The sequence below is a fragment of the Desmodus rotundus genome, chromosome 1, assembly GCF_022682495.2.
Source record: "Desmodus rotundus isolate HL8 chromosome 1, HLdesRot8A.1, whole genome shotgun sequence".
Classification (NCBI taxonomy): domain Eukaryota; kingdom Metazoa; phylum Chordata; class Mammalia; order Chiroptera; family Phyllostomidae; genus Desmodus; species Desmodus rotundus.
In genome coordinates, this window is record NC_071387.1 from 158,521,673 (window position 1) to 158,539,715 (window position 18,043).

The window sequence follows — 18,043 nt, forward strand, 5'->3', positions numbered from 1 at the left end:
CAAGACAGTCTTCTCATGGTTGAGAAAACTCCCTTTCTTATAAAACTTTTCCTATGTAATATTTAGTAAAATTTTAAAAATTTGTCTGCAGCCTCTTCATCTGCCTCACCTGCCTCACATGCCTCACTCGCAATCTTCAGATGTTCACGCGGGATGACCCTTTGAAACGTGCAAAGCCACCTTCACTAGTTGAGAAGAGTTTAACATTTTCCTGACACTGGGCAATACAACCACATTTCTTTGATTTTCCGCCTCACAACTATGCTGCCCACCACACTTTTTAAAAATTGGTCACTATCTCATGAATACACAAATTTAGCTGCTTTTCTATAACTTCATCAGGCCCTGTAGATGTTACATTAGCACTTTCTCTAATGGCCACATGCACAGACCAGTGAATTTCCTCTTCCTTTTCCTGAATATACACATCATTGAATCATTAACATTGAACTCCTGGCCAATAGCACTACAGGGCATGACTGAAGGAAGCAAACCTAAACATGTATTTATCCACATTACAGTTTTCCCATGATCGGAAACATTAGCTAGCACTTCAGCACTATATTAGAGGGCCATTTTTAAACAGGGAAATCACCATCAAAAAGCCCCAAATGCAAAAACAATGGCACTAGTTAGTCTGCCACATATTCTCTTGTGTTTAGTATGAGGACTGAAGCGAGCATGAGAGCTCTGCTGTTTTCAGCTCAAACCGGGATGGCGTGTTTTAAGTGACTCCCAAAGCTTGCTGTTCTGCACACATCTGGGCATCACCATGAAAGTGCTGGGAGTACTGGCTTTGGAGTTATAAATACATTGTAATGAGGAGTCAAATTCACAAATACAGTCTCCATGAATAATACATTCCTGTTTGAATAATTCCACCATGAATAATTTTACTGGGTTTAACTTTAATACTTACTTCTTAACTCCAATTTTTCCCTAATTGATAAGTTAGCCTTCCTAATTTATTAAAAAAAAAAAAAAGAATCCTGAGTCATGATAAATTCCTAAAGGGAAAGTTAAAGAGAAGCCAACTCATCCATCCTTCTATTCAGTGTTTAGCCAACTATGTTCCACTCAATGAAAACATCCCTTTCCACTTTTATCAGTGAGAGTTTAATGAGACAAATAGAACTACTATTTGTCTATATTAGACTTTGATTTTCATATTTCATGCTGGAGCTTGAAGTCTATAGTGTAGATGGTTAGGAAAGAAAGATGGAAAAGGAAGGAAGAATAGATAAAAGGGAGAGCAAAGATAAACTGCGGCTTGTGCAAAAATTAGAACCCACAAGGATTAGCTTGAATCCATTTCAATTCTCACTGCTTCTGACCGTGATGAGACTGGTGCCCTCCATGAGAATCTGCTGCCCCTCTTCATCCAGCTAAACACACTCCTGGCCCAGGATCCATAGAAACTGAATATCAGTTTGCAGACCAGCTGCAGTTCTGCCCATACAAGTTCAGCCAACAGAAAGCACTAACATGTGCTGTCTCTAAAAGTGCCCAGTGACCTTGCTGTAGCCTCCCACACGTGAAAATCCATAAGTTCCCTCTTCATTTCTATCCTCCCAATCTTTACAAAAATGTTTCTTACCACCTAATCTCATCACAAACATGCAAGTAGGGACATTCAAAGAAAAGTAGTTCGGCATAGGCAAACTAGTGCATCACAAAGCCAATGCACTTCACTTTGTGTCACTTATTATCCATATATTTTAAACACTTGATTTTCAATAAAAACAGTAATATAGTCATGCTTACCTCTAACATAATGCAACTTTTCCATCGACTTTAACTAGAGGACTTGGGGGCATTAAGAGACCTCCAGCAGATCACTTATGTAACCACCAGACATATTATCCTGAGTACACATTGTATAATAGCAACCCTCTGTCTCCTTGACTGCCAGAGTCAGTTTCCCAAACAGAACCTAAAGCACCTTATTTATTTGTTTATTTATTGGCAGAAGTAACCAATCGTGGTTAGATTTGCTGTCTAAAACTCTAGTTGAATAGAGTCATTATTTTGTCAATGATAGAAATAGTCCTCCTTTTGGATTTAAAACCTCTAGACCATTAGAACTTAAGGTCATAGGGATAGGATTTTAAACTGTGAACATGGGCACTTCTCATTTTCACCCTTGGGCTCACAAATCCATGAATCTTTGTTATGGGAGAAGCACCTGTATATATAGACTGCTGGTTTAGAGCATATATGACGCCCAGGGCGTCCTATGCAACCTGAGTGTAACCGTAAGTAAGAATTCAAAAGGTCATTGTGTTGTTTTATTGAGCAGGCTATTTCAAGATAATGAAGAACATGTACATCCAGAGAATTTCGTGGACCAATGGTCACTGACAAACTTCATTGGCTAGGAAAACAAATATTTTAGGGAGGTTGAATTGGTATGTTTGCACTGAAAAATATTTGCTAATTTTGACCAAAGCTGAGTGAGCTCATGTCCTATGACCTAGCAACTTACAGGCCTGTACTTAAAAGGAATGTATACACATGTTCACCAAAAGACATGCATAAGAATATTGCTAGCAGCATTATTTCCCAAACTGAATATAACCCAAATGCCCATCAATTCTAGGATGGATAAATCATGATGGATTCATTCAGAGAATCACCACACAACATTGAGAATGAACATTCCATTTCATACATGCAAACACGGATAGAGCTCACAAACTTGATGATGAATAAAAGAACCCAGACATAAGAGAATGAATTCTTTATATTTTATTTATATAAACTTCAAAAATGTTCACAGAAAATTTATGGTTATTGAACTTAAGATAGTAATTACTGTTGGTGAAGGGCAATAAGTGGAAACAGGTACAAGTGAAACTCAGCATTTTGTCATACTGAGTACTGGTTCTGTCACTGTTATTTTTGTAAAAATTCATTCATCAGTACACGTGATATCTGTGCCTATATGTATATATTAAATGCTTTAATATATAATTTTCTTATTTTGAAATTTGAATTTTTAAGTTGAAAATGGGATATCTCATACCATAGGAAACTCTGATACACAGTTTAGAGAGGTATTTATTAAATTACATATTAAAAAGCATTGTTGACAAAAGATAATGATAACAAACTGGAAAAGCAAAGTCTATTTCTATTTTTACCCTAAAATAAATTTTCTAAATTAAGTTTGCCTAAAATCTTAAAATATTGAAAAAATAAGTTGTCATTTTTAAAATTAAAAAGCATGTGAATTATTGTTACTTCTTAAATTAATGTAATGACTAAGAAAGTTATTACACATGCACTGTTAAAGGCAAATACAAATTAAAAATAAGAAGCTTGGAGAGATCCAAGATGGCAGAGGAGTAAGTGGAAGCTACACTAACCTTGTCCCAGGAACAATCTGGAATTAAAATTAAATTGTAGAGAAATAATCCTGAATAACAAACTGAATGCTAGCTGCAGAGAAACCTTATGACCAAGGACAGACAGAAGAAAACACTTCACTACAATGTGACCGGGGGGAGTGCAGAAGAGGCGCTGGGCTCCCATGGGCAGCAACTGAAGCTTCGGAGGGATATTTCGGTGGCCGAAGGGTTCCGCCTGAGAAGTGTGGGGTCTAAACCCCAAGCTTGGCTCCCCAGCCTACAATTCCAGGGCCAGAAAGGAACCAATATAACATCCAGCTGGGAAGAGCACCAGGGTTTTGATCTTTCAAGGAGAAATAGCTGGAGACTCAGAGAACCTCTTAAAGAGCCAATACATAAAATTTTATTTGCAGCCACTTAACCTGGGGCTCTGGCAGAGGGAGGGCAGAGTGTATAAGAGACACTTGAGGAAAGTCTGGCATTGGTGGCTCTGGGGAGAGAACTAATGGAACAGCTTCCAGGATCCCTGTGCTGACTCATTCCTGGTACTGCAGAGCACTACTCTCTGAATGGCATCAGCCTGAGGGGAAGCAATAGCGCACCCACAGGAACTACTTTATCCCACCCTGTGGTGCTTAATTTAGGCTGGTGATTACAACTAGAGGGTATACTATTGATTAGTTTAACAACTAAGGCAGAAATCTGGGAGCTCTAGGAGATTTCAGCTGACCCTTCCCAGGGCCTGGTGATGATAAAAGCCAGTTATGGTGCACAGCCTGGTTCTTTCTGCACACAGAGGCCCAGCAGAGGAGCCACGAGCTGTAGATTGCTGATAGCTCAAAACAGGTTGACCAGGGCCAGTCACAAGCAGCATATGAAAAAGGCCTATACCACAGTCTTTGCAGAGCTACCTAATACTTATAAACAAATGCAAAGAAGCAGCCAAAATGAGAAGACAAAGAAACAGACCACAAATGAAAGAACAAGAGAATTCTCCAGAAAAAGAGCTAGATGAAATGGAGGCAAGCGATTTATTAGACAGAGAATTTAGAGTAATAATTATAAATATACTCAACAGCATGAAAAAATACATAGAAACCATAGATGTGTCTCTTGGAGGCAGCATATATATGGATTTTATTTTGTTATCCAACCAGCTACCTTATGTCTTTTGGTGGGAGCATTTAAACCATTTACAATTAAGGTGATTATTGATAGATATGTAGTTAGTGCCATTTTATTGTTAGACTATTTTCTGCTATTAGTTTTTTTCTTTCTGTTTTTCTTTTTTTTTCTTATAGCAAGCCCTTTAACATTTGTTGCTGTATTGGTTTGGTGTTAACAACTCCTTTAGCTTTTTCTTGTCTGGGAAGGTCCTTATTTCTCCTTTGATATTAAATGATGTTCTTGTTGGGTAAAGTAGCCTTGGTTGTAGGTCCTTGTTTTTCATCACTTTGAATATTTCGTGCCACTCCATTCTGTCCTGAACTGTTTCTGTTGAGAAATCAGATGACAGTCATGGTGCTCCCTTATATGTAACTACCTGCTTTTCTCTTGTGGCTTTTAGGGTTCTCTCCTTGTGTTTAAGCCCTGTTATTTTAATTATGATGTGTCTCAGTGTAGGCCTCTCTTTGTCAAACTTGTCTGGAACTCTCTGAGCTTCCTGGACTTGTCTGTCTTTTTCCTTCACCAGATTAGGAAAGTTTTCTGTCATGATGTCTTCAAATAGTTTCTTGATCCCTCGTTCACTTTCTTCTCTTTCTGGTATCCCCATGATGCAGAAATTGTTACACACATTATTCAAAATGTTTCTTAAGCTCTCTTAATTTTTTTAAAATTATTTTTTCTTTTCTGCCTGGGTATTCATGTTTACCTTGTCTTCCAAACCACATAATCATATCAATAGATACAGAAAAAGCATTTGATAAAATCCAGCACCCATTTATGATAAAAAGTCTCAGCAAAGTGAAATTGGAGGGAACATACTTTAACATAAATAAGGCCAAACATGACAAACCCACTGCCAGCTTCATACTTAATGGGTAGAAACTACAAGCATTCACCTTAAGGTAAGAAACAAAACAGGAATGTCCACCCTTACCTCTCTTATTCCTCTCTTATTACATAGTACTGGAAGACCTTGCCATGACAATCAGACAAGAAGAAGATATAAAAGATATCCACATTGGAAAGGAAGAAGTAAAACTGTCATTATTTGCAGTTGACATGGTAATGTATATAGACAATCCAAAAAATTCCAGCAAGAAAATACTAGAACTAATAAATGCATTCAGCAAAGTAACAGGATACAAAATTAATATCCAGAAATAAGTTGCATTTCTATGTCCAAATAATGAACTAACAGAAGGGAAAGTTAAGAAAACAATCCCATTCACAAATGCTACATGAAGAATAAAATGCCTGTGAATAAACCAAACCAAGGATGTAAAAGACTTGTACTTTGAAAATTATAAGTCACTGAAGAAATAAATTGAAGAAGGTAAAGATAAGTGGAAGCACATACCATGTTCATGGGTAGGAAGAATTAACATCATTAAAATGCCCATGCTACCCCCCAAAATATATAGATTCAATGCAATTCCTGTAAATATTCTAATGACATGTTTCACAGAAACAAAACAAATATTTCAAAACTTTTTATGCAACTACAAAAGGCTCTGCATAGCAACAGCAATCCTGAGAGAGAACAAACTTGCAGGAATCAGGCTACTTAATACAAAACTATACTATGAGGCCATAGTAATCAAAACATGGTCCTGGCATAAAAACAGACACATAGACCATTGGAACATAATAGAGAGCCCAGAAATAAACCCACGCCTTTATAGTCAGTTAATATTCAACAAAGGAAGCAAATGCATACAATGGGCTAAAGATAGTCTACCCAATAAATGATGCTGGTAAAATTGGATGGATATATGTAGAAAAATCAAACTGGATCACCTTCTTACACTACATACAAAAATAAATTCAAAAAATGAAAGACCTAAATGTTAGACCAAAACCATAAAAATTAGAAAAACTCAAAAAAATCTTGGACATTGCTTGTAGCAATATTTTTTTCAGATATATATCACCAGGCAAGGGGAACAAGAGAAAAAATAAACAAATGGGACTGCATCAAACTAAAAAGCTTTTTCAAGGCAACAGAAATTATCAACAAAATAAACAGACAACCCATAGAATGGAAGAACACATTTGCTGATATGTCTGATAAGGGGTTAATATTCAAAATTTGTAAAGAACTTATAAAACACAACACCAATAAAACAAACCAATTTAAAAAATGGGCAAAGGACCTGAATAGATACTTCTCCAAACAGGACATACAGATGGCCAATAGACATATGAAAAGATGCTCAATGTCACTAATCATCAGAGAAATGCAAATTAAAACCACAATGAGATACCATCTCACACTTGTGAGAATGGCTATCATAGTAAATGAACAAACAAGTGCCGGCAAGGATGTGGAGAAAGGCGAACCCTTCTGCACTGTTGGTGGGAATGCAGACTGGTGCAGCCACTGTGGAAAGCGGTGTGGAGATACCTTAAAAAATTAAAAATGGATCTACCTTTTGAACCAGTAATCTCACTTCTCAGAATATAAATGAAGGAATCCAAAACACTAATTTGAAAGAACATAAGCTCCCCTAAGTTCATTGCAGCATTATTTACAATTGCCAAAATATGGAAGCATCCCAAATGTACAACTGTAGATAAGTGGATAAAACAACTATGGGACATTTACCCAGTGAAATACTCCTCAGCTGTAAAAAAGAAAAAAGAAATGTTTCCTTTGTGATAGTATGGATGGACTTGGTAAACATTATGCTATGAAATAAGCCAGTGAGAAAAAGACAAATACCATATGATTTCACCCGTATGTGGAATCTAGTGAACAAACTGAACTAACAAGGAAAATGGGGACAGACTCATAGATGGAGAGCAGGATGACAGCTGGGGTGGGAGAGGTTAAGGGGTAGAGGGATTTAGCAAAAAGAAAAAGGACTCATGGACATGGACAACGGTGTGGTGATTGAGGGGAAAGGGGGTATAAGAGTGATAAAGAGTAAGGAAAAAATACAATAAAGGTTAAATAAAAAGCAAAAATAAAATACATGTAAAAGTCTCAAAAAATAAAATCAGAAGAAAATATATGTAAATATTTATTCAAATAAATTTAAAAAATTAAGAAGCCTAATTTTCCTTGCTGAAAGTAACAGAAGAGACTTCTTTCAGCTGTGTTTCTCCCCTCATTTTCTTAGAGAATTTACTTTTGAAAATTTGTAATTGCAATTTCTTTCTTTGTCTATTTGAAATGTGTATAAATCTGTTTATTTAGTTTTTAATTTTAATTTAAGTGTTTTGATATATAATATTACATCTGTTATATTAATTTTAGGGGTACAATATAGTGATCAACATTTTTATACTTGCAATGTGATTATTCCTCTAATTTTAATAATCTGTCATAACTGATACTTCTCATAACATTATTGACTATATTCCTCTTACCTTTAAAAGATGAAGAAAACAGATGTTTGTGTTATAACAGGAATGCCTTTCCCAAAGGCCTGGGAATCAGGCCAATGAAATGTAATCATCCAGGGAACAAGGCCCCCTACTACGCAGTTTCTAGGGGAGAACAGCCTAACTTCCAGCTGGTCCCAAAATGGGGACTATCTCCAGCCATAAAGATGTGAGAGGTATATTTTTGCTTTGGATAAAGTCAATTAACAAATGTCTATCCAGTGAATTTAGGATGAAATATGTATGGCAAATGGTGTTGTCAATTCCTCTTACTTGAGGACTCGTTATTGTTTATCTGGAGAACATATACATTGAGTTAGTAATATAAAGGGTAAGATTTCTTTCTGTCTTTTCAGTCTCTTAGCAGATTGCCTATTACATGCATCACATTATGGTTTAATTCTAATTCAATAATAAAACAGTTTTCCTTTTCTAATATTTTTGTGGAGAGGTTTCTAGGTTGATAGAAGATTTAACTATATTTCTCCAATACACACAGGTGATCTTAATATCTATGGATATGTATATATGGATGTGTGTGTGTTTTTTAATATATATATGCATGTAGACATATACACATATATATTTATATGTATATAAAATATGTATGTATATACATATATACATTTGTGCATATATATTGGAAATAATATCTGTAAAAATAGCCTTTTAAACTTCAGCCTTTTTAGCAGCTTTTATAGAAATTAAATCCACATCCACTATAATGAATATCATTTTTTACTTCAATAAATATTATATCAAAATTTTTATTTTTATGGCACTGTCTCATTTAAATAATGAACACAAATTTGAGTGCAAAAAATTCCTTAGAAGACAAGTATATGTGAATTTTTATTTATTAATTTTAATCATGGAGCATGTGGCTTCAGAGCTATCTTGATGAGAGATTCATGAATATTGGGAATAGAAAATTGTCACAAAACAAATAAGAAGAAAGAGGAAGAATATGTTATAATAAATTTTGAAAATAATAAAGCAAGGTTGATTCAAGAAAATTAGAGTTAACACTGAAACTTGAGAGGGAAAAAGGAATGAAGTTTGTTTTAAGGGATGATAATGGCATATCCTGTACCATGGAATCTATTTATGTTTTCATGGAAAGTGACATGAAGATGCAGACATTCCAAGGTATTATCACAATACATTTACTCTTGATTACTGAAGAAGTGGCGAATCAAGGTGATGAATCATAATCAGTCTGTTTACTTTTACTTCCAGTGCGATGTACAACACTAATATGCTTTTTTGGCCAAAGCACATTGCAGGGAAAGTAGAGAGACAAATTATTTGGTGAACAGCCACGTGACCACAATAGTGTTAGTAAATTTCATCTTCTTTAACAAGAGGATAGAGAGGAGCCAATGATTAATAGACCTCTAACTATTGGACCTTGAGAGTATGAAAGCCAATGAAAGAGCTTATGATGGGAGGAATCTTATAAAGCAATCTTATTTTCACATACTAAGGGCATGATCCAATTTAATGTTAAATTTTAACCTCTTATTAAATCAAAATGTTAGACTCCTCTCTTTCTTTACACTCCTCCCTCTTATGTGAATCCTAGTCAGTGGTCTCATGCCTAATCAGTGGATCATTGAGAACTGTAGGGGAGCAATAGCATGATCTGTTCTTTCAGTCACCAATACCACCTCCAACACCTAGCCTTCAACCTAGCCTTCATCTGTTGATTTCAGCTGTTCCAGAATTGAGCAGAGTGGAACGGTTTCAGATCCAGGACAAGGGTCTATCAATGTAGCTTTCAAAATGTGTAGTTCTCTCTTGGCTGATTCAAATACATTTTTTCCCCCAAAAGATAGTTTCTTTGAGGCACATATTCATGGTTCTTTCAGAGACAATGAAGATTCCTCTGGACCTGCTAACCACTTTCTAACACAGGCAGTGCATTCTCTAACTGATTTTGGCCATACTTCTTTAGCTTTGACACAGTGGTGATCTCCCTCTCACCCCTGAGTACCCTTATTCAGAAGATAGTTCTCTTGATAAATATCTTTTTATGAAAACTGAAACTCAGTTACTTTTCACGGTTTAGAATTGAAGCCTTGAAACTCACCCATGCTTTTCTGCTACCTCAGAAAGCAGCTGGTCCTCTTTCTGGTTTCTTTGCCACTTAGAGATATTCAAGTCAGCAACTGCCTTCAGATTTTACCAGCAGGTACCAGTATATATGACTCATCTGGAAACGTTAAGGAGCTAGTTTTAATTCTTCCAAAATTGTCTCTCACTTTCTATTTCAATAGCTACTTGGCCTATGCATCTTTCCTATTCATTCAACATTCAAGTAGACTACAAGATATTTATTTCTCCTCTTAAAAACCACACACACACACACACACACACACACCCTGTCTGGTATGGCTCAGTGGTTGAGTGCCAGCCTGCAAACCAAAGGGGTGCTGGTTTGATTCCCAGTCAGGGCACATGCCTGGGTTGAGGGCCAGGTCCCCAGTAGGCAAACACACACTGATGTTTTTGCCCCTCACTTTCTCCTTCCCTTACCCTCTCTCTAAAAATGAATAACGCACACACACACACACACACACATATATGTACCTTATCAAGTGACTTGAATTATAGGAGATGCAGTTGTCTTTTATCCTCTGTAATTAAAAGAAAGAGAAGAAAAAAACAGAGTTGTTGTGGGTTTGAAATTTCCTTTAAAGAATAATCTCCTCCACTGAATTCCTAATGTTTTCTCTTATAGCTTTTTGAGGATGATGGTCATCTGACCATTTGGCTTCCTCTCAGTAATCCTTTGAGTATGTGATTATATTTAACTTTAGAATGTAGGGACATATATCATTGATCATCTCTGACTTTTAGCCTTTAACTGAAATTCTTACAGTAAAGATAAATTCCCATTTTACTTTCTATTCCAATTGAAAGAAACATAGCACAGTCAAGAAGCATCAACTCCATCAGCTACATCCATCTCCAGGAACAAGGTTAGGCCAGCAAATGCCCTGTCTTGCAACAAGAAGTAAGATGTAGGGAAGGATGGGCCTTCTTGCAACTATGCCACTTTATTTTACGATTACTCTGTGTATGTGCTTGTGTATGTCTGTGTCTATGATTGTTAAATACTCTCTTAAAATAGTAATCAAGTAGCTGAAAAACCCAATTATTAACAACCATAAATGACCTTGATAGTGGACTCAAGAGTTGGAAAATTTTAGTTTAAGGTAAATAGTTATAAACCTACTAAGTGATGCACATGTTAAAGCTTTTGTTTCAGATCCTACAGATAAGGCCCATCCTGGCTGCTGGGAGAACAGCCGACCTCCTGGGACACTGCTAAAGATACTGCCTGGGGACAAGTGGAGGCACCTAGGCCTTTGTGTTCCAGAGAAAGACAGACAACCACCCAATCACACACCCCTGGGAATAGCTAACTGCCCGGGGTGAGAATGTTGCAGTTTTCTTTACCTAATCCTGCCTGAACTTCAAAACCCTTCACTGCACCTTTTCCCTGGTATAAAAATGTTGGCCTGGAAAGAAAAGATGGGACAGTTCTTTTAGGGTACAAACCCACCATCTTCTCAGATTGCTGGCCAGCTGAATAAAGTGCCCATAAAGATTCAGTTGCTGTCATTGCTTATTGGGTTTGGTAGTGACAGGCAGCCCAAACACTATTGGTGTCTTTTCCAGTTTCAACCTGACCCTCCAACAATATTGACTCGATTGTCAAGAATTTATTGTATTCTGAACAATGATAGAAATAAAATGGAAATATTTATGACTTCCCCTTCACATTAAGCTGCTGAGTTTAAGAAGAAAGTGAGATAATTCTCATAAAATAAATATTCATTTTATTTGTCACTTAAAATTGTAATAAGGAATGAAATAACAGTGAGCTGTCATCAAATGATTGTCATTTTCAAGATCGATTTTATGTATCCATTCTCATAGAATTGTCATGACCTCAAAAATGAGTTTTAGAGGTATTATCAATACAAGTGAATATTATTTTCAGTTTTATGTAGAGAATAATCATCAGATTATAAATCCTTAATCATGTGACAATTCAGCCCCTCTAAACCCAGTTTCTTGGTCTACGTTTACTTCCTTTTTGTTTCAATTGACAATTCAGATTGCATATGTGGCCATGCTTTGAAAACCAAAAAATGTTATACCAATGAGAGATATCACTCATTTGAATAGATAAGGTAAAAAATCATTTTATGTTTCCACAAGCATCTTTCATTTTATCATGGGATTATCATATACTTTACATATCTTTGTTATCAGAGTATACTCCTTATTCCTAACTCACTGAGGTTTCCAAATGTTTTATGCACAGTAGATAGAAAATGGGAATGAATGTAGCTCAAGTCTCTTTATGAAAAATATTTTCTTTCTTTTTAACATCACCTTCAAAAATGAAATTAAAAATCGATTTCTATTTTGCCATTCCAATATAATTAATATAGCAATTGATTCTTCTATTTACTGAGGAGGAAGGATCAGAGAATTGTTTGACTATAATTTCACTTTAATATATGTTTTGTATATGTAATACATATTACACAAAATATATCAATGATAATAGAATCATACAACTAGCCAAATAGTTGATATGTATAAAATATCCTAGTGGTATATATAACAGCTTTAACTATTTCTTGGGAATGCCTTATTTTTCCCCATTTCCATTGTTTTAATAGCATGCACTTGAGAGTTTATTAGAACTTTCATTTCCCACATTTGCTTTGGTGAATTCATATTAAATTCACTTTGTTAAATTTAATTTCACACTAAGCTTACATTTTCCATACAGAAATTTACTTTGCAACTATTATATTTCAATTTGGCTACAGTAAGCACTAAATGTGAAAAAGAACAGTTGAATCTTTATTTTATGGTTCCATGCTCCCAATTCATGCTCTTAGAACTCCTGTGCTGCTTAGATTTCACAGGTCATTAGCACAATTATGAGAGCCCCTGCCACTGGCTATATGTCAGAGAGACATTTAATTAGAGATATTGAGGTTTTAAAACTGTCTGGTGCACATGTCTATGACTACATGAAATGATTTTATATAGGAGGTATTTTCGCTGTAGATGAATAGAACAGATATTTCCACAAAATTCATTGTTCAAATAGAAAAAATGCCATAGAAAAGAATTGATTGTTGTTTCCATAGAAATCCAGGCTCATGATACATTGAATTTTCTCTAATGTTGTAAAGTTCATATTGTTTGGTTCAAAAACATATGAGTTTTAGCAATCCATTCCCTGTATTTTTTAAATATTCTCATAATTTCTGTGTGTACTTGACACATTTCAGAGTATTTTTTCAGCCCACACCTTTCAAACTTTAACAAAATTCTCTGCCTGTTAATAAACAAGTAGTTAGCCTGTGGGATGAGATTTGCCCCTGTCAACAGTTGACTTGTGTAGACATTTGGTCGAAATTAGATCAATACTAAATATCTCTCCATGAATTTGGAACCGGGACATAGCAGTTTTAGTTAGTCTCTGTTACGCACTTAAATTGGTGTGGCACACATTGGTGGCGATCACTTATTTGGCTGTGAATATGCTGAGATCCAAAATGATTTACATTTCAAAGTGAAAGAATGAAGCAAGTACGTGTTGAAATGCAAAGCAAAGACACCTTTGTGGCCCAGATTTAAAAGAGAGCAATCACATTTAAGAGTTTTTAAGAGTTTCTGACTCCTGTTCCGTGTAAGATTTAACTCTGCTCTCTGCCATTGGGTTTCATGTGGAGAAGCTAATCTGCTGACAATAAATTCCTTCCCATCACCCACTTTTTTCTTTAATTAATTAGAATGAGTTACTGATACTTCCATTCAAAAGAGCTTTGACTACACCCTCCTGGCTCAGCATGCAATGGCCTGGTTATTAATTAGGGTCAATAACAGAACAGAATACTTGAAATAACATTCTGAGCGTTTACTTTGAATTACAGAATATTACAGCTGAAATGGATTTAGAGATCATCTAATGAATTATCTCATTTTTTTATCTCCTCACACACAAAAAGGCAAATAAATCACAAATGTACTAAATTTTATTATACAAGTATTTTTTAAATTTACCATGGTATAGATTAGTAGTTAACAATTTTCTTAGACTAAAATGTAACATTTACCATCTATGAGAACCAATGGAAATGATCTTTTTTATCTTGGCCATGTATTATTGAATATAGTTTTTAAGGGAAAAATGGAGATGTGAGATAAAGTTATGGCTCCTGATGAACATGTTAGTCAGTGAATAAGAGACACTTTTGAGTGCTAACTGATGTTTGCATCAAAAATATGATATAATTAGTGATAGATCTTACCAAAGAGATAGAAGATTACACACTGAAAATACAAGATATTACTGAAATTAAAGAGGACTTAGATGAAAATATAATACTATGTTCGTGTGTCAGAAAACTCAATGTTGTCAGATGTCAATTCTTTCAAAATTGATTTATACAGTCAGCATATTACCAAACAAAATAATAGCAGGTTATTTATTCTTCTTGTCCTGCTCCTTCTCTTCTTCTTTTCCTTCTCTTAAGAAATTCAGAGGAGTTAGAATAGAAATGATAACTTGAATATATATATATACATATATATATATATATATATTTGGAAAACTTATACTACTCAAGTTAAAGATTTTTTATAAAACTACATTGATCAAGACAGTTGTTGAGTTGATGTTAAAATAGGTCAACAAAATAAATTCTAGAAATAGTTACACCCATAAGTAGACAACTGGGAGAGAAGTGGGTCAACCTGGGATTTATTTTGATGAGAAGTTGTTAGGCTAAATTGATGAGGTTGAAAATGAAGTTGAGGAAAAGGGAGAAATCCAAGTTGACACGGAAGTTTTTGGCCCAGATAAGTGGATTTTTTCTTGTTTTCAGTGCTTTATTGATTCTTGTGGCTCCACTCTGTCAGCTATGTCCAAATCGGTGCTCAGAGAGGTCTTGCAGTTCTGTAGCTGGATTAAAATTTATGACTGTATAAGGAGGTTCTCTAGTGCAAACAAATATCTGACTTTTTCTCTTTTATTTATTTTATAAATTTAAATATTTTTAATTTTTTTCAATTACAGTTGACATACAATATATTAGTTCCAAGTGTACACCCTAGTGATTAAACACTGAACTTGGTTGAAGATGTGGCCATTTGCTGGCATGGAAAACTGAGTGGAAGAAAACTATAAATAAATAAGTTATTTATAAATCACTATAAATGAATAAATTACTATAATTCATAAATTACTTCTTTATAAATTATTATAAATAAATATTTCCAAAGATGATTTGGTACAGGAATCTAGAGTTCTCTTAGGAAGTAAGGACTGTTGAAAAACATTTAGAAAATATGTGATAATTAGATGTATAAATTTATAGAACTTGATGAGACATCTTAGAAGAAGCTAAGGAATGAGAGGAAATGATTCTCTAGCAGAATTTAGAGAAGACATTAGTCAATAAAGACTAAAGAGAAGAAAACTCTAAAGCAAGAGACAGATAAGGATCAAGTTGTTTAGCAGAACTGAGATAACATATACTTCAAGGGATCATGGAATAATAGTTTCTAAAACTGCAAGTAAAATGAGGGGGAAGAGGTGGCTATTAGCTTTGGTTACAACGAGATTGTTGAAGAACATTATGTAACAGTTTTGAGGAAGGAGTTAAGGATGGAATTGAGATTAAAATTGGCTTGTAGATCAAACAGCACTAAGAAAGTACAGTCATTAATTTAAGAGCTTATTATAAAAAGTTTTGCCATGGATATTAAAAAAAATTAAAACAGAGCAATAGCTTGAAGGAACACAGGGTTATGGGAAGGTTTTGATTATGTCTTAGTTTTTAATTGTGTTTGTTCTGTAGTATTGCTATATCCCAGTGAGTGCAATCTAAGAGAAAGAGGGAGAGAGAGAGAGAGATTAATAGTGCAAAAGGGGAAAGGTTACATAAGTGCACGAGATAAGTCTGAAAAAGTGAAGATGAAATAGGATTCCAACTGTGAGTTACGGGTTTGACCTCTGATTAACTCAGGATCATTTATTTCATTATAAGTAGGGAAAAATAAAGAATATGAGAAATGATTTAAGTAGTTTTATAAATTGGTAAAAGGAAATACAGGACGTTTCTATTCTATCATATTTTTTCTCCTTAAATAAATATATGGTAAAGCGATCAAATTAGAGTGATAGTATTAATGGTAGTTGTAAGGCAAGATATGAAGGAAAAAAAAAACTGACTCTGGTAAAGGAAAAAATTAGTGAATTAATGAGGTAGTTGAAAGTCAGCTGATGTTTGCAATCATTACCTTAAATTAAAACGGTCTTGCGTTCTCTTTCTCTTTGCTTTTTTCACTGCTTTCTTCAATAGTTTCTGTACTCAGTCAGGAGAAGAATGTAGTCTTATTTAATCAGTGTAAAAATGTTGCCAGACATGTAATAGAGTTTGGAAAGTTCCAAATAAGTCAGTATATAAATGGGTTATGGAATTACAGTTGTTAATGGAAAAACAAAGATGTGAGAGAAGGCTAAGGTTACCAGGGAAAATGGTGCAGTCAGTGAATAGGAGGTCTAGCTTTGGCTAAAGGAGTCTAGAAAAAGGAATTTTGGAGTGACGAGTACAGGAAGATACAAGATATTTGTAAAATAATTAACTATTTGGATGTGAGATCCATTAGTAAAATAATAAAAGTTTCAGGATATGCCAATGTGGTCTAATCAAAGCAGGAGCAGGTGAGTCGGTCAAAAATATAAGATTGTTAGATAAATAATCCACATGAGTATTAGAATTCTTTAGGATGATGAGGAACATGTATGAAGGAAAACATTAAGTCTCTTGATGAAATCATAAATGAACTCTGTTGAAAAACTGATGTGTAAATGATTAGCTAGGAGCAATGTCTAGCAATGGTGGATATTATCAGGGTGTGATCATTTTCTTGGTCAGTTTATATTCATATATATCATGTATGTATGTATGTATTTAGATCCCTTTTGATTTTTCTTCTGTGGCAATTCATTAACTCATTTCATTTCTAATACCTAGTTCCTGCCTTGTTTTCTACACCTGCCTCAGTTTTGGCATAAAATTTATTTCCTAGGAAAGGTGTATATATGCTACTTATTCATATAACACATAATTATTTACTTTTTACTATGTGTCAGCTATATAGTGCTATGTTTGGGTAACTGTCAACTAGGATCCGGAAACTTAGAAAACAATCCTTTCCCTTTAGTATTTAAAATGTGCTAGTCATATGTTTCAACTAATGTTTTCTGAAAATGAGTGGAAGGGGCCTGTTGGGACTCTTCCTGGGATCAGAGGAACTAGCAGGCACCATTTTGTGTTCTCCGTCTGTCTTGGTGGTGCCAACAGGGTGTTGTATGTGAGCTTCATCATAATCACAAAGCAAAAACCCATCGCAGACACCCAGAAGATAATAAGAAAGGAATCTAAACATAACTGAGGAAAGTCATCAAACCACGGAAGAAGAGTACAAGAGAAGATGAATGTAACTGAGAGGAACTATAAAACAGAGAAAACAATGAAGAAAATGACAATAAGTGCACACATCAATAATTACTTCAACTGTAAATGGATTCAGTACTTCAATAAAAAGTCAAAATGTAGATGAATGAATTAAAAACCATGACCTATCAATATGCTGCTTATAGGACACTCACTTCAAATAAATAGGCAAATAGACTGAAAAATGAAGGAGTGGAAAAGCTAGCTAGCTAGCTAGATATGAACCTTATGGTAACAAAAAACAAAAAACTGACACAAATTTTCAAAATATAAAGGGAAAGTCACTCAAACAAAACACTGAAGGAAGCCATCAGGACAAAAAAAAAAAAAAGGAATGAAGAAAAACTTCAAAAACAGCAAAATGGCCATGAGTACATACCTATCAATAATTACTTTAAATATAAATAGAGTAAATTCTCCAATCAAAAGTCATGAAGTGGCTGAATGGGTTATAAAAAAAAAAAGACCTACCTTTATGCTACCTGCATAAAACTCACTTTGAATGTAAGGACACACATAGCCTGAAAGTGAAGGGGCAGAAAATGCTGCGTCATGCTCATGGAAACCATAGAAAAC

General features: G+C 34.8%; 1 pseudogene; it reads left to right on the plus strand.

Moving 5' to 3' along the window:
- Positions 1–3,456: 3,456 nt before the first annotated feature.
- LOC112307483 (Y-box-binding protein 1 pseudogene) overlaps positions 3,457–18,043 on the plus strand; it is a 149,338-nt pseudogene continuing 134,751 nt past the window's right edge.